This window comes from Tupaia chinensis, unplaced genomic scaffold (assembly GCF_000334495.1).
Source record: "Tupaia chinensis unplaced genomic scaffold, TupChi_1.0 Scaffold144313_1, whole genome shotgun sequence".
In the NCBI taxonomy this organism is placed as follows: Eukaryota; Metazoa; Chordata; class Mammalia; order Scandentia; family Tupaiidae; genus Tupaia; species Tupaia belangeri.
The window spans coordinates 229,948-248,369 of NW_006204171.1; the positions used below are offsets into that span (position 1 = coordinate 229,948).

General features: G+C 40.9%; 1 protein-coding gene across 1 annotated transcript in view; it reads right to left on the reverse strand.

Annotated features, from left to right (window-relative positions):
* Window positions 1-16,693, reverse strand: part of MID1 (midline 1) — a 182,351-nt gene extending 165,658 nt beyond the window's left edge. Inside the window, exon 1 of the mRNA XM_006166664.3 lies at window positions 16,454-16,693. The gene's annotated coding sequence lies outside the window, so the exon portion shown is untranslated. The remainder of the gene's footprint in view (window positions 1-16,453) is intronic.
* Window positions 16,694-18,422: the final 1,729 nt, after the last annotated feature.

The window sequence follows — 18,422 nt, forward strand, 5'->3', positions numbered from 1 at the left end:
CTGTCTGGCAAGTGCACGCGCCCTATAGCAAAAATCTCTCTCAAAAAAAAAAAGTAGTTTTTTTTTTTTTTCTCTACTGACATTTTATGGACTTGCTAATCTGCCTGTCAGCTTGAATTGCAGCCTTTTTGAGAGAGGACACTCAGCTCCAGTTATATCCTCATCAAATGAACCCCAATATGTATGACGATATTGCCACCCTGACAGGTCACTTTACACATTCTTTGTCCATAAAAGAATAAAGGCAGGCAAAGATGAGCACTGTTGGAGACCACAGTGACATGATTAGGTTTATCCTATGAATGATACTGTCCTTTTAAATAGAGTTTTCCAGGCAATGTGGTAAGTTAGAGGTGTGTTGTTTAGGGTTCTAGAACTCCACAAATGAATGAACTCTTGCTGTGTAGGAACCACAAGGGCTCTCTAGGAAAGGGAAGTACATGACACTACTATAAAAAGGATCTTAAATGAAGTCACAGGAAGGATGCAAAAGTTGTAACATTATAAATTCAGAGAGACTTTCTGAAGGAACAGAACTATAAAGAAAACTTGTCCATTTCCTCCAAGAAGGGAGATTTTAGCCTATACAAGTAATTAGTATTCTCCCTTTAGGAGTAAAAGTTCTTCTATGTAATTCCATAAACAAAAGAGCATCTTTTCTTTGAGGGGTGAGGCTCTTATGGATATAATATTTCTTCTTTCAAAGTCTTTGCTCAGCATAATCTACAAATCCCTTTGGGCATTAAAAAAAATAGAATCAAGAATTCAAAGTATTTTGGAGTATTATTTCTCATGCTATGAATCAAATACATTTACAAATGTGTTCTATTATTCTGGGGGTCAATCTGCATTTGAGTATATTTTTTTCTTGGCATATTTTCTTATTAAACTCAACACTCCCAAGAGGCTTTGCTATATTGAAGAGTGGCTTGAGTTTAGTTGGCTGGGATGATAGACACATAGGAAAGGAGGAGTACATGTCAAGGCACACCTTTGTCTAGAAAGTGATACCTCCAGGCAGTTTCTAAATCTCTATTCCTGAGATAGGGATGCCTAGGGGATTCACATTCCAGTACAACTCAAGGTGGATTTTACAGGCCAGGCCAGACAGCAGTGAGAGAATAACTACTGTCCCAACTTATATTCTATTATTAATAAAATGAAGGAAGGATGAAAAATAAAGGTGGAATTTAGAGCCAGTCAGTGCTGTGGTGGTTAATGGGCTGGATCCCACATGGCATCTGCACAGTTAAAGTCCCAAAGCTGGCAGCATGAAAAACCCGCCAGGCACATGTGTGTGCACATCCACAATTCCAAAAGGAGACTGGAGAAGGGAATGTGATGTGGCCGTCTTTGCTGTGGGGTGCTTTCTCATGTTTCCTCTCTTTCTGTGTCTCTCTAGTGACCACACATGCCCTCTAGCAAATTTTTTAAAAAGTGAAATTTAGGTTGAACAGCTGATACAGATATTTTATATTTTACATGATGTTATAATTTGTTCTTTTTTCAGGTAGTTTGTAATTTATATTTAGATATAAGATACATATTTTAATTTTTTATAAAAATTTTTAAAGAATTATTTAATTTAATTAAAAAAATTCTGGAGAGGTTTCTGCTATAGGGCACATGCACTTACCAGAAAGACAGAGAGACAGAAATTGAGAAATCACCCACTAGGGGGAATGGCCACACCGCAATCCCTTCTCCTCCATTCTCCTCTTGGGATCTTGGGTACATAAGCACATGCACCTGGCATGAATTTAAGCCACTGGGTCCGGGACTCGAACCACGGTTGACTACATGGGAGTCCAACGACATAGCCATTACACAACTGCTGGTCCCATTATTTAACTTTATTTTATTATTATTATTATTATTATTATTTTCCAGTTCAATCAGAGAGAAACAGAGAGAGAGGGAAAGTGAGAAAACAAGCCACCAATCAGTTCTGGGACTTGAACTGCAGTCGACCATGTGGGAGTCCAGAGCCTTTAACTATCACGTCAGCTGCCAGCCCCATATTTTAATTTTCTTATTTCAAGAGAACACATGCACTTGCCAGAGAGAGAGAGAGAAAGAGAGAGAAAGCACCCTCTGATGGGGTGTAGTCACACCACAATCCCTTATCCTCCATTCTGTCAGGATTTGGGACATACTCATACACACCCAGTGTGAGTGTGTTTTCAAACCACTGGGGCCAGAATTCAAATCATAGTTGGCTGTGTGGGATCTGGCACCCTTAATCACTAGGCTGCAGGGCTGGCCCATAAGATACATATTTTAATTCCAGTATAGACATAAATATACTACCAACAGTATTTTTCTTCTCACAGTTTATTTACTTTATCCATGATAGAGAGTGTGTGTGAAAGAGAGAGAAGAAAGCTTCAGGAACCTGGGGACAGAACCTGCAGTTGACTATGTGGCTTCCAACATTGCAGTCCAGTTTGCTACCAACTGCGACACCAGGACAGGCCTACGGTGTTTCAAACAATAACTATTCTCACTATATTTTAATTCTAAAGTAGAAATATAATAATAGTAAAGTATAATAAACACAAAACATATTATTTTTATTCTAAAAATAATTTCAAGTAAAAATATATAATATTTTCTATAATTTGTATAACAAAGTAATTATTGTTACCATAGAAGTACAATTTACATTTTAAAACACTCTTTTTTAGGCCTGTTTTGGAGTTCTTTAAATGGTTTGTAAAACCTCTGCCATTAGAGACTTCGAAGATAAACACATTTTTGGTTGTCACTCTTAGGGGTGTGATGGTGCTACTGGCACACAGCAGGTTGAGGCTAATGCTGCTGCTCTACACCCCATAAGGCACATAACAGCTTCCACTGAGAAATAGTAAACCCGGACTGTGCTAAACTTGAGAAACCCCGACCTGGGAGAACACAGGCTGGACGTTGGAATATCTGGAACACAAGCCCAAGGAGCATGTGAATGCACGTGTGTGTGTGTGTGTGTGTGTGCATGCAATTTAGAGGAACTATATCCCTATTTAACTTGTGCCAATGTAAAGGCAAGGGAGTATGTCTGGGGTAAGGGAAGAATTTCCACAGTCTCAGCCATATTTCCTGATACCTACTGTGTCTATTTCCCAAAGCGAGTATGTGTGGGGGTGTGGGTCTGGCCACATCCTGAGTAAGTACACATTCTCTTCATTTCTTGAAAGGGAAACCGAAGGCCAATCGAGTGTTTACAGATCTATTTTGTAGAACATTGCCTTTTTTGCTCTTAATATTTCAGCCCAGATTCAATCAAGACCTGGCAATCATGGTTTTTTTTTGACAATTTAGACATGTACCAAGATATGCTCATTTGGGTGTGGGAATTTTCCCTGAGAGGCCAAATATGCCTATATTGGATTTTTCTTCTTCACCTTTGAAAAACCAATAGAAATAAGATAACACTACATATCTTCCAGAATGGCTAAAATAAAAATAGTGACCACACCAAATTCTGGGGAGGATGCAGAGAAACTGGACAGGAATGCTTAATGTTTATTATATATATATACTTCTTTAGCAAAAAGATTATTTTGAGATGATTATTTTGAGAGAAAGCTCTGAAAACAGCACACATTTCCCTTGGTAAGGGAAATCTATATCTACAAAAGAAATCTGCATTTGTAAGCATGTTTTCCTCTCCTTTCCAGGAAGAGAAGGTGATTCTCAACAAGAGACACTTACCAATGGAGAAGTGGTGGTTTAAATGTTTTGTTTAACCTAGCAAACCTTCCCTTTGTTTACTGTGTTTTTCCTGATTACCTCCCATAACTTGCTTCCTCCATACCCTTCTTCCTTCATTTTTTTTTTTTAGAGGTTTTTGCTATAGGGCGTGTGTGCTCACCAGAAAGACAGAGAGAGACAGAGAGATAGAAAGCGAGAAATCACCCCCCCACACACACCAGGGGGATGGCCACGCCGCAATCTGTTCTCCTCCATTCTCCTCTCGGGATCCTAGGCACACACGCACACGCGCTCGACATGAGGGTCCGGGACTCGAACCGCAGTTGACTACATGGGAGTCCAGTGACATAGCCATTACGCTACCTGTTGGTCCCCCTTCTTCCTTCATTTTAACTTAAGATGGTATTTAAGTTAAAGTTCTAGCCACTTTGAGTTTACTCATCCCTGAGTTTCTCACATGTTTATGTGATATATTCATATTCACGAACCTCTATGTGCTTTTTCTTACTAATTCATCTTTTGTAACAAGGGCTTTGGCCAAGAACCTGGAAGGATATGGGGAAAAGAAAATTTTTCCCTTCCCTATATCCTGGGAGACTTGAGGAAGAGGTAAAATAATGTGAACATGAAGCTCAAGCTACTTGCTGTGCCATGAGTAATAAAGTCCTTTGTCTCTGCCTCATGTCTTCTGCCAACATCCAAGAAACAGTGATAGAATGAACTGTTAGTGTGAAAGTATAGTAAAGTCTCAGATCCTTCACAATTCTCGACAACTATCACTCTATAACTTATTTAATAGATACATCACACTTCACTTATATAACACCTGTACTCTGTACCAGGTACTATTCCCAGTGGTGGACAAATACTAACTCAATCTTCATAACAGCTCTATAATACAGATACTTGTTCTCATTTTACAGAGACGGTAACTGCAATCACACATGACTGAGTAGTTGGATCAGTATCATAAAATAAGTGCTTCTGTACATTTCTAAACACTATAAATGGTTTTCCTTATTAAAAGAATAAATGTACATTGACAACTCAGACCCATGCAACTGTTCTGTAGTTAGTCTTGACCATAAAGTCCCAATCTTCAAGAAACTGATATAGAACCACCCTAATGTACAGAAATATTAAAATCACTCTTATAAATGACACACCTTGATATTTGGTACCTGAGAGGAAAAGTGGAGACTAATTTTTTAGAAATTCTCTCAATGTCTTGAGTATTTAGAGTAGAACCTATCACTTCCTTGAAAAATGGTCACAATTTCTTTTTTTAATATTTAATTTTATCTATTTATTCATTTATTTTAATTTAACCAGAGAAAGACAGAGAGAGAGAGAGAAAGTGAGAAAGCAAGCCACCAGATCTGGGACTTGAACTGTGGTCAGCCATGTGGGAGTGTCCAGCGCTTCAACCACCATGCCACCTGCTAGTCCCTAATGGTCACAATTTCAACAAACTGAGTATTGACAACATAAGCATCTTCCTAGAATTAGACCCTCAGCAGCAAGCTTTCAATATTTTGGAGGTTCTTTGTGCTTCAAAGAGTTGAGCTTCTTAAGTTAAAAAAATTATTTATGATAGATACAGCACATGCCCATGCATGCATAAGAGACAGACAACGACAGAGAGAAGGGAAAACAGAGTCTGGTCACACCATGATCTCTTTCCCACAGCCCTCCAGTTCATCAGGATCCTGGGCATGCATGCACGGTGCCAGTGTACTTTGAGGCTGATACAGGGATCCAAATCCACTGTTGGTCATGTGGTCATCCAACACTGACGTTCAGTTTCCTATCAACTGAGCCACCAAGATGGGTTGACCCCTTAACTTCTATTGGCTGGAGAATGGAAGAGAAAGTACAATGCAAAGAAAGGTCTTGAAATATAGACTTAAAAAAATTGCCAGAGGGTACATGTACTCAGCAGAGAGAGACAGAGAGAAATGGAGAGGGAGAAAGTACCACCCAATGGAGCATATTCATGCTTCAATCCCTTCTCCTCCATTTCTTCATTCTGTCAGGATTTGGGACACATATGCACATGTGCCCAGCATGTTTTTCAAGCCACCAGGGCCAGGATTTAAACCACATACTCCAACCAGGTGGGATCTGGATCCCTTAACCACTAGGCCACAGGGCCAGCCAGAAATCTAGACTTTCACATGAATGTTTGCTGTAAACTAGCTCTGGTTCCATTCACAGATTTTTAGAATTAGCTACATTAGTACAGGATTTAACTTTCTGATAATTTCCAACATACTTATTACTTTGGTGAATGATTATAAAGACAGACTAAAAAATGAATATTGAGAAAAGTCCTAAATAGAGGAGGTAAGCAGACACTGCACAAAAACTGAAAATAGCCCTTTGATATGTTCAAAGATGTTTAACGTCACTCAGAAGAGAAGGCTGGCTGTGTGACATGGTGGTAATGTGGTACTCAAGAGAAGCTGGACCTCACATGACAACCACAGTTTGAATCCCACCAGCCAGTCTGAAACATGCCATGCATGAGCATTTAGTGCCCAAGATCCGATGGGCTGGGGGATCAGAGGAAAGGGATCAAGGTATGACCAGACCCTGTGGGAAGCACTCCTCTCTCTCTCTCTCTCTCTCTCTCTCTCTCTCTCTCATTTATACTCATGCATTCTATCAAGAATAATAGAAAAATAAATAAAGAGCTCCACAGAAATAACCTCTTTTCATGTATCAGATAGGCAAGGTGCACAATGCTCTCTGTTGGTGAGGCTCTGGGGAATCATTTTCTCATATAGGTTTGTTAGACAGTTTTACTTATTTCTAAAACTTAGAAACTATATTCACCCTTTGACCCAGCAATTCCACATCTGGGGACTTGTCATAAAGATATACCTGCCCATACAAATTGATAAACACAAGGCTTTTCACTGTACATTGTTTAATGGCAAAAGATTGGATATAATCCACGTGACCAGTAGGGAAAGGGACACATCACTAAAAATATCACAATGAGTGCTATGTAGTTATTTTTTAAAAAAAGCGAAAGAGGAGGCTTTCTGTGTATTGTTAGGCACAGATCTCCAGGATATACCGTAAAGTGAAAAAAACACCAGGGTGCACCACAGTGTGTATAGAAGGCCACTAGTTGTGTACAATGAGGGAAATACATTTGCATCTGTCTAGAATAGTCAGAAAAATTGCTGTAGGGCCAGCACCACAGCCTATAGATTAAGGGAGCTGGATCCCACATGATCAACCCCGTAGTTTGAATCTCAGCCCTGATGACTTGAAACACTCGCCTAGTACATGCGAGCATACCCCAAATCCCAACAGGATGCGGAAATGGAGAAGGGATTGAAGCATAGCCATGCCCCACAGAGGGATGCTCTCTCCTTTTGTCTCTCTCTGGTGAGGGCACATATCCTCCAGCAATTAAACAGAAAAAAATTAAAGAAAAACTCCTGTAGAAATTGATATCACTATAGGAGACACATAGTATACTATATTTCACAACTTTCGGTATCTCAGAAGTGACAATGTTTACATGCCAATTAGAGATAGAAGAAATCCTCTAAAAAAAAAAGTTGTTCTTCAGGATGCTAGTATTCAAATTAGCATAAGGATCAGACATGGTCTACAATACTCTGAGTTGACTCTTTCAAACAATGTTTGAAGCCCCTTGAGAGCACACAATTAGGACTTGTGCCTCTCCCACTTACTTTCATAATGTTTCTTTCAATGATCCAAAGCTAATCAGCAATTTACCTGGTTAAAATTCAGTTGGTCTGGTTGTGCTTTGAAGGAGACACTCCCTTCTTATGTTTTCTGGGTTTGGGGGGATTTGGAAGGAAGCTAACAACAAAGGAATTTTTAACCTTCAAAGCTTTAATTAGAAAATAAGAGCAAATGGTGCATTTTTTGAAGAGGAACCACGAATACATATTCTTGCGGGTTTTTGCCTGATTACATTTGTTAATAAGGAATGGCGGAACATGTGCACCAAAAACTGTTCAAGGTCTTTGGTAGCAAATTATACTTGTAAATGTGATGTAAGTTGATCACTAGAAGAACTCACACTCTTTGAAGATTAGAATTAATAAATATATGAAAGAATTAAATGATTCTTTCCCCTAGTGATAGAAAGTATTAAATGGCAGGAAAGAAAATGTGTTTGAAAACAACTGAGGAAATTATTCATTTTGAAAAGTAGTCAATAAAACGTTAAATAAGAAAAATATGTTTCTACTGGATGAACAAAAAAGGCAGAAACAGGAAAAGGGCAAACTTAAGGTGATGGGCTGGGAGATATCCCATCAGCCTCCTGGTTTTGTTTTTTTCTTATTCAACTAAGCACAGTACTTGGGTTCCTCCTCCTAACACAAAGAAAGGGAGACTAATTCTGATCAGCAGCAAAACACTGGATGGCCCCTCTTGGAGCCTTCCAGAGGGCAGTGGATGTGGATCAAGGAGAAATGAATGTCTTTGAAGATGCATCTTAGATTGTTTTGTTAATACATAAAATCCTTTCTCTTTATCATGCAGAAGTCTCATTTCAAAAGGAGAATGCAAGTCAATGAGGATTAGTTTGGCTTCTAGGAGGTCAGAACTAGATATACAAAACTAATAATATGACACTGAAATAAACAAGAATGTGAAATTGCTCATCCAAGGGGATGATGTAACTAATACTGACATAATTTCCAAGCAGAAAAGCAAAACTAGGTCAAAGCACGCTGGCCTAACATAATAAGCATTTTTGCTTCCAGATTTTTACCATGTAGGCTGTGTCTGCAGGCATTAATGTCTTCTGTTATCAATGTTAGGGGCTGTCACAAACAATTCATGTCTTATCACTCTTTGTTAGTTAAACCAAAACAATGTAGTTTACATGTGAACTATTCAATTCTGACAGCTGAAATGTTAGAAAGGGGAGAAATATTCAGGAAGTGTCTCTCCTCCAGACCAAGAAGCATCAAGCAATAAATATTCATTAAATACTCTACTGTCAGGTTTTTATCTACTCCAAAAGACATACCTCTCTCCATTAATGATTATGGCTTTTTATTTCTTCCACTCAAAGGCAACAACATCAGTTTTCTTAGGAATTTATTTTAAACATTGGCCACTCAAAAGGAATGTGGCTGATCACTTAGTGAATAGCCAATTTTTCCTCTCCCACTTTCCCCATCATATCTTAGCTAAAAGAATTCACATCTCTCTTCTATTTATCCCATTTCACTTTCCTGCACTATTTCCCCAAGGCACAGCTGATTAATTTGTGAAAGAAAGGAATCATCACACTTTTTTAACTTTCTTCTGCACAAACATAATCCTCCTAGTTTTTACTGCATAACATCTTCGTACTTATCTAAAATCAGAGCAAGGGCTATCTAAAAAAAAAAAAGTAGCACAAACGCTAAATATTAAGTTTTGACTGTTGTGATTTTTAATATTTGAATTTTTTAGATATTTTCTCCTAAAGATAGTGTCATCTTTCCTGACTCATTATAAACCATCAACCCACTCAAAATGTTTTGCAATTTATTAGCTCATTAAATTATAGCATATGACCCCCCAAAACTCCAACTTATCTCTTACTAAAGGTATGTTGGGTCAGCCCTGTGTCCTAGTGGTTAAGGGATCCAGATCCCACATGGCCAACCCTGATTCGAATCCCAGCCTTGGTGGCTTGAAAAACATGCCAGGCATATGTATGTGCATGTGTACATGTTTGTGTGCCCCAAATCTCGACAGGATGGAGAAATCGAGGAGAAGGAATTGTGGAGCAACTACACATCATTGTGTAGCTCTCTCTTTGAGAGTGCTTTCTCTCTCTCTCTCCATCCTGTCTGTTTCTTTCTTTGGTGAGTGTGTACACTCTCTGGCGAAAAAAAAAAATTAGATAGCATTTCTAATATTTGGTGGTGCCTTACATTTCTGTATTGCTTTATCTGGCCATTCATCTAGTTATCAGTAACTCATCAAAATATTCTATATGGCCATAAACAACTCCCTTCCTCCTACTTGTTTGTGGAAGATCATTTCAAAATACACAGGGACAAAGCAACACTCCAAAACTTAACATACACCAGACGACACAGTCTACCGCATGAACCCTTTGAAAATGTATTAGTTCTGTTGTCTCCATAAACCATTAAATGTCTCTGAAATTTTGATTTAATCATTTTAACCATAACTCTCAGACAGACTGTCACACCCAGAATCAGTAAAAATGCTTTGTCCAGCACATGTCTTGAATTTTGCAGTGCAAAATGTGGACGCCATCTGCAGGGGGTGGAAGACTTCAGTCTTCTCCCAGACAAAATCTCTCAGTAGCTGAACGACCTTGGGCATGCCACTCACCTAGCAAAATAAACCAACTGCACACAGGCCGAAGGCCTAAAACATCAGGCTGTACCGGATGAGAGCAGGCTGCAGATTCTTTGCTGGCTATTACATTTTGAGTGAGTAGAGGGCAGGTCCCATTTCTGTAGCTCATTGAGCGCACTATTAGTCAAGCTGGTTGCCATGCTCGGGGTTGTGTCCTTGCAGACAACACAATCAAAAGGACTAAATGATTAAGCAAATGCAACATATTTTAATTTTTCTCTAATATTGATCGATTTAATCCTTGCTGTTCAACCCTTCTAATGCTCTTTTCTTCTTTATATCCCCTCTAGTCTTAAAGAATATTTTCCACCCACATTTCTACCAAAATTCATCCATCATGTGCCCAGAAAACATTTCATGATTCTCACTGTATGCCAAGCACTGTGCTTGGGTGTAGAGATGCAAAGGTAATGTGTGTGACTCTTGCTCTGGAGTAACTCAGTCCCAAAGTAAGACAAAAAATGATCAACTGGAAATATACACACTATCTCAAATACTGTGTGAACAAGAAGACACTGTGGCTATTTCCTTTCCATTTATTCTAATCCAAATGGGCAGTGCTCAGCACACAATGAGTGTACTTACAAACATCCCAGACCCACAAATGCCATCATTCCCTCTCACTTGGCCCCCTGTGGTTCCCTGGCTGTCACTCACAAAGATGTCAGTGAGTCTAGAAGTTCAGGCAGGATGCTGAAAAAGAACAAGTGAAGAGGTCTGACCCACAGGCAGCTACACCAGCATGGCTTGTCTTCTGAAGGCATGACCTTGCCCCCAAATATTGTTCCTGAAAGGGCAATCATGTCTTTTGCAGCTCTAGGCTGCACTGCTTGAAATTTCCCCAATTAAAGATTCATCTAAAGGATAAAGGTCTAAGAGGCATGAGACTTAGTTCATCCATATTGCTTCTCTCCCAACATGTGGTAGAGACCATTGTGTAGAGGAGACAAAGTGTGGTTTGGAGGTGGGGGAGGGGATAATGGGAAGATGAACAATTAATGAATTCACTGTATATCAGAACAGGCTTGGGGTAGACACCTTAGTACAACCCAAAAGGGTGGAAAAAGAAAGGTGAAAATAGTACAATTCTTTTGCTATTTCAAATACTGCAAGGTTGGCCTTTTATCAGAAGTATGACAACTCTTTCTCCTGTTTCCATCCTATATAATATGGTAGCATGCCCCCAAAACTCAGAACTGAATCACATTTGATTATTTTTCAAAACAGTGTTTTTAGATTGACCCAGTCATGACATCTTTTCTCATTGGGAAAAATATTCTGGGTTTGAAATGACAAATTCTCAGAACATAAAGCACTTCTTAGATTTAACACTGCCTATAAGTTGTTTTTCTCAGTTGAGAAAAAGGAAGAACTTACATTATGTTACTGTGGTTTACAGTACACCAAATGAACTATACACCAAATCAAAAGTTCCTTGATGGCAGGGACCATATGAAAATAATGTTTGGAGCCCAAAATCTGCCCAGCATAAAATCATCACTTAGAAGTACTGAATATAGTAATTCTATGAGTGCTTGGTAAATGTCATTGAATGACAGAAGAAATGAAGGTGAACCTTTATACTCACCATAAACAGTAAAGTGAATATGAAAACTTTAACATCCACTTAAACTACAAATTACAAATGATCAGCACCCCTTCCGTGTTTTCTGCATTTTTGTAAACCCAGAATCCCCCTTTTATAGCACAAAGTAGTTAAGTCCTTAGGGTTTTTGTTTGTTTTTAAGGAAAAACCCTCTACATGCTTCTTTTTTCTCTCAGTGCCTCATTTTTCTGAGCTCTTTAATATCACCTAGCCATTAACTATCCTCATCTGTGTCAATGGAGTATTTTCCCCTGGAGGGAGAGAAAAAATCTTGTGGATCCCATCCATCCTTGTGTCCCTTTAGTCTAAAGAAATTTCTAGAATATGCCAGTTCATAAAACTAGGCAAACAACCTTATAGAACAAATTGAAATCAAAGGTATTGATAATGAGGCAGAACCTTTCTGATAAACTGCCTACATCTAATAGATTAGACTGCTGTTAGACCTGGCTTTATCATCCTTTCTTTAATCACAGCACATTTGATATTCTCTTCCTTGAATGAACTCATTTTCATAGTAGCTTTGGTCACAAGATTAAAGAATTACTAATTGTTCTAAATAAGCAGAGCAATTCTCTCTGGCTGTGCCTAGGGCTCCCTGCAGTGGTGTCCACTGCTTGATTTTCTACCGTGGAAACTTCAAGCCTGACCCCTGCAGGTGGATAACTGAAATGCATGCCTCCAATTCAATCTTGGTCTCTTTTCAAGTTCTGAAAATAAAAGCATTCACACTAAGCACAACCGGGATACTGGTGGTATTGATTTAATATGTTGGGATTCCCTCTCATTTTTAAATTGCTTTTGGGAGGTAGCAACCACTTGATTAAAATTTAAATTACACCTATAAAAAACTCTGGTATGGTCGGCCATTGATTCCTTTTGTCTATGAAGAAAAAGTCAAATGATTTGGATGAACTGGGATTGTCAAATCGTGTGGGTCAAAAAATGTTCTGATTTGGCCCCACCTTTTACTAATCAAAGAAATTACTCTTTGTCCAGCAACCACGTTTCTCTACTACCTCCTTTCACCAAGGCACAGCCCAGGTTGCCATAGCTACCTTGGATGTCTATTTACCACACAAGGGATCAAAGCCAGGAGACATCCACATATGCACTTAGCCTTAAAACTTGCTGGAATGTCTGCGGATAACATGCAACTACCAATTAACGGATTTGCTTGCAGCCCATGCGGTCCACAGCCAAGCACTCTACGAAGGAGTCATAACTAATGGCAAGGAAAAGCCAACTTGAAAAAAGAAAAATGATTTCAAAATGACCAAGAAGTATCTTTAAACTGACAGCAAGTCTTACGATTATAACATTTCTTGAAAGGAGGGGGGGGATATATTACAATTTTAACCTGTGTTGAAGACACTTAGCTCTCTAAACCATGTGCAAAAACTTAAAACATCTGTTGAAAGGGAACATTTCTCAGACACATATTTAAAATTCCAGTTAGTTACAGTATCTTCCTTTTAGATGTCATAAAAGCTGCCTGTTCTCTGTGTTAAGACAAATGAGAACAGAAATGCCTTTTAAACTTTTAAAGACTTGACTTTCAAATGAAGGAAACCATACAACATACTTGAGACACTACGTGTTGGTTACAGAATGTTAAGAAAAAAGGATGCAATAGAAGAAGTTCTGTTTTAATCCCTGGAATGCCATGTGAGATCCCAGGCCTGCACAGGTAGTCTTTCTGGGTGGGTGAGTATTCATCCCGGGACTTGTCCCTAACTTGCTTTGTCTCTTTCTACTTAACCTTTCACTGCCTTCCCCTCACCATTTGTTCAATAAGGATCAAATTGCCACCCCAGTTCTCTCCGGGGGATGTGGCAGAGAATAAATAGATCATGTTTGGAAAGGACCTTCTAATCCTCAGAGGAAAGATTAATACGTAGACTTTCATTATTAAGCCAGATGTCCTTGGGCATTTTAATTCCAATCTAAAGAATGCAAAATGGGCTACTCAAACTGAGTCACAGCTGCCTCCTAAGAGCAGCATCCTGGCCTTGCAAGTATTTAGCAGCTATGGGATGTGTTTCAGTTGATCAGAAATAGGGCACACACCTTTTCCTCTTAGAGTTTTTTCTAAAGTTACCAGGATGTTAAAAACACAAAATATGTCTGGTAGGCAATTTCGTCTGGAGAATCATCTTTATCCCCACCCCCCCCACCCCCAACTTGAGAATGAATTATTTGTTCTTCTCATGTGTAGGGACAATGGGTGGCTGGCTATTTGGGGAGGTTATTTGCAGTTGTGGGAATGCCACAGGCAAACCTGTTGTTTTTGGCTGGGCTTTCAGAACAGGTGGCCATGCCTTTCCTTTTGCCTGGGAACACAGCAAATTCCTTCTCAAGGAAGGCTCCGGAAAGTTTCCCATTTATGATCAGAGTACAGAGAAAGGTTGGCACACATGTTAAAATTACTTCCTGGTAAAGACGAGTCAGGTTGACACTTTTCTTTGGCCTAACTCAGCAGAGCCTCAGGAGCCCTCAAAGAATACTGTCCTTCTACACCATTCCCTCTCTGCCAAACTGGCAGAGGCCCAAAGCCCCCTGCATCTGATAGCCAGTCATACAGCTTTCTAATCCTGTTGGCAATTTCTGGCTACCCAGACTTTCTGGATAGTCAGGGGCAGGGGTTTCTTCTGGGCTACCACACCGCTGTGCAGCATTTGTGCAGCCCTAGGGACGGATCACTCATCAGCCAAGAGATTGAATTTCATTGCCGAGCTGATGACACACGGGTCTGTTTGATAGTTAACCCTGCAAATCCAGCCCGGGCTGCGGGCTGAGATGACAAATTGGCTGGTTGGTGCAATTCACCTTGCCTGGATTCAACAGTCAGGTTTCCCCCAAAGAGAAACTTTAAAAAGTTGGGAATAACTCATGTCAATAATGCCACAATCCTGTCCACCTCACATTCTCATTCTGGCTGTTGTGGAACAATGTACTGGATTTCTGAATCAATGGATGATGATCCCTTCCTGACCTTCCATACCTCTCACTCCACCCTCCTTTCAGTACTGAACAGGCCAAAAAACTATTACACATACAGAGTTGCAAGATTAAAAGTCGCCCATTCATTAAATACCTAAGGAGTTACTACATGTGTATTTGTGCCCTTAAAACTTCAATACTGGGCTGTTTTCCAACTTCACGTGAATGCCATGACATGCCAGGCATGGGAAAAACCATCCCCAGCTCAGGACAGTATGCCTTGGGCATCAGGCCCGGGGGAGTGCCACAATTCCAGAGGAACTGTGTGGGAACAGAGATTCTGGAAATTGAGCACAGACACTACGGAGGAGAGGACAGGTGGCCCTGCAGAGGATCAAATGACTTCTTTGTTCCAGTTGAGGACCTTTGTCAAAATGTTTTCCGTTTTTTTTTCTTTTTCAGTCGTTTCCACAGCGGCTTCTGGCTCCTTATCCTCATCCCATACTGCTAGACATGAAAAAGAATGAGGTTGTACTGAGTTGCAAGACATAAAGAAAACCAACCTCTGCTCCATGGTCTGCAGCAAGGCAAGAGAGATTCATTGGAATCACAGTGCACTGGTCCGTCCTCAAGTGCTTTTCTGCAGGCACTGAAACTTTCTAAGCATCTTGCTTAGGGAGCAAGAGAGGGCACAAGGAAGCATGGAGGTTCTAGCCTGGCCACTCAGTGGGGGCTCCTGCTTCAACTCCCCAGGCTGTGGGAAAGGGACAGAAAGATCTAGACCCTCACTTAGGAACCTAAACCGACAGTTCACTTCCCCCCAGGTGACTCAGCCTATGTGGAAGAGAAAGTGGCCACAGAGATGCTAACTTTTCCCACATGTTGGCTGAGCACTGGCAAAGCAGTATCACTCCTCTGGAAATCTCTGCGGTCCCAGCCTCCTAGGATGTTTTTCCAGGCTTGTCTTCCCCTTATATGAGTATCAATCTTGATATTAAAATATTGACACAAGATTCTCCTGCAACTTTGATTGAGTTGTAAATTATACCCTCTTCCTGGCACCCTACATTCACTGGCTTCTTTCATTTTCCTTTCAACGGCAAAGCTATAAACCTCTGCCCAGCCTGATAAGGAATTTTATCATCATGCCCCAGAGCCACGGAATTAGCTGCTGGTTTAGAATTCTTTTCAAAGACTTGGTTAAGTAATCCCTGAGCCCTTTCTCCACTTACTACTTTCAGGTTGTCTTCTCACGGTCAGAAGCAATAGTTTCCAAATTGCTTAGGACAGAAAAACAAATCTGCATTTATTCTGGAAGGGCTGTCTGTACTCATCTCGGGCTGGTTCCGCCTTCTCAGCCATAAACACAGTAAGTGCTCAGAATGGGAGGCCAAAATGAGATAAGCAGCCCCGTGTAATTCTTTTTCAGGATATTCAGTTGTCTTTATTCTAACCCAATGCATAGGGTAGAGGCTAATAGCTCGAGATAGACCCTCGCACAATACATTCCAGCGGCCGCAAACGGGAATTGATTTACATATTCTACAAACCGATTTTAAGCCCTTTACAATGCCTGCCTGACATCATCAACCACCATTAGAGGCAAACGCTGGGACGGGTGGCAAGGGGAGGGGGGCAGCCTCAGGTAGTCTGCTTCTTTCGCTGCTTTAGGAAAATGCAGCCTGCTCTTTCCGCTCAACGGATCAACTCGGACAGGCATGTGCTAACTCAGCCAGCTCTCGGGAGTCACAGGACTCAGGGTCCCATGCGGCGCCCTCCTGCCCGCCAGCACAGTTGCCGGGAGCTTACCTGCCTCATGTTTAGAATTCCATGACCCATCCGGCAGGGAGCGAGCTGCAGCGAAGCCCACGCCGCGGTCTTCAGAGTGGAAACGCCAAACCCCTCCAGAAGCCCGCAAGACAAAAGCAGCCGGCGAAATCCACAGGCAGCAAAGAGCACGTTTCGTCCTCTTTTTCTTTGATCTGCGGCTACACGCACTCTGCCCAAGACAATGTCAAGTTTCTCAGCCTTTTCTCTCCCAGCCTATGAAAAGTCGGTCGCAGGGAAGCCAGGACCGCCTGGCTCTTATTTCAGATCAGTTCTCAGAGACGTTGTAGGTGGCTGGCTCGGCTGTGGAGGAGCCTCGCCAATCAAGAACAAGGGGTGGGTCCTGGGAGCCAGAAAGGCTGCCTCCGCGAGGATTAGGAGTGCTTTCAGTAGTCAAATGACTGGAAGCAGCTGAAAACAGTTTCCAAAGCTCCCAAAGTAAAGGATGAGTTCTATTCTTATCTAACAGCTCGGGGTCTGCTCAAATCTAAACTAGCTTGGGGCCTTAAATCCGTGCAGTTAAGAGCTCCCTGAAAGCATTAAAATATGGAAGGTGCAGAATTATTTCAGCCAGAAAGTTCAACACTCAGGACCCGAGGGTATTTTATAAAAGGGTATCTTGCACCAAAGTCTTATATTGGCAAAGACACTGGAAAGCAGATTCTTAGGCGTTACACCTTAACTGAAACAAGGGGGAGAAGGGTGTTACCCACCTCATGGCCACAGAGATGAACTATATATCCGGTCTAGGAAAAAACAAGTCTTAATGGGAACCTGCAGACAGAATTTTTAAAATGCAGCAGGCGAACAAGAATCTACTGAGGACGCAAGGCCTAATTTCAGAGTGCAATATTGTCATCAGCATGAGAACACTGGTATTTGTTTTAAAATTTAAAAAATAAGTCTATCTACCTTCACTATGGTTCCCCTTACCTACAAAGTTGTCAAGACACCTATTGATAGCTGTCTTCTTAGAAACTGAAACCCAGCCTCAAAAGAATTTCCAAAGTTTGCTATCTTAACTCCGCAGAAGCATTAACTCTGTTCGACTCTCAGCCAATGTATTTTCACACCAAATCTACCTTTTGAATTTCAAGAAAGTGCAAGTTGAGTAAAGACTACTTGTATAGTCCCAGTGTGTATTATTTCCCAAAGAAGTGATCACAATTTTGTAAGAATAATTTGGTAGTTTTACTTTTTTGGTATCAGGAGAAAAATAACTTAGCAAAGAATGCATTTGTGGGTTTGAAAGTATCACACCTGCATGAGTTCTGTGAAAATATGGCTGCCTGATCTTTGGGCTAGGAGGGTCATAATTCCAGCCTCATCCCCTGACCTGAGCAGTCTGGGGGCCCACCAGTGACACAAGCTGACTTTAGTCTATGACTTGACTTACTTCAGAGCCTTTCACTATGACCTAGATCAGGGTTTCTGAAGCTTGGCACTACTGGCATTTGGGACAGATCATTCTCTGTGACAGGCCAACCCAGTGCACTGTAGGATATTTAGCAGCTTCCCTAGGCTTTGCCCACCAGATGCCAGTAGCATTTCCACAGTCGTGATGATCGAGAACATCTCCAGTCATTATCAAATGTCCCCTGGGTGGCAAAAGCATCCTTTGAAAAGATTGGTTTTCAAACTTGAATGTGCAAGAAAACTTCTGGGGAGATTGTTTAAAATGCAAATCTCGGGACCAGCAGTTAGAGTAATGGCGATGTCACTGAACTCCCATGTAGATGACCGCGGTTCAAGTCCTGGACCCGGTGGCTTGAACTCACGCTGGGTGTGTGTGCATGCATGCCCAGGATCCCAAGAGGAGAATGGAGGAGAAGGGATTGCGGTGTGGCCATCCCCCCTGGGGGGAGTGAGTTCTCTCTTTCTGTCTCTCTGTCTCTGTCTCTCTGGCGAGTGCACCACGCCCTGTAGCAAAAACCTCTCAAAAAAAAAAAAA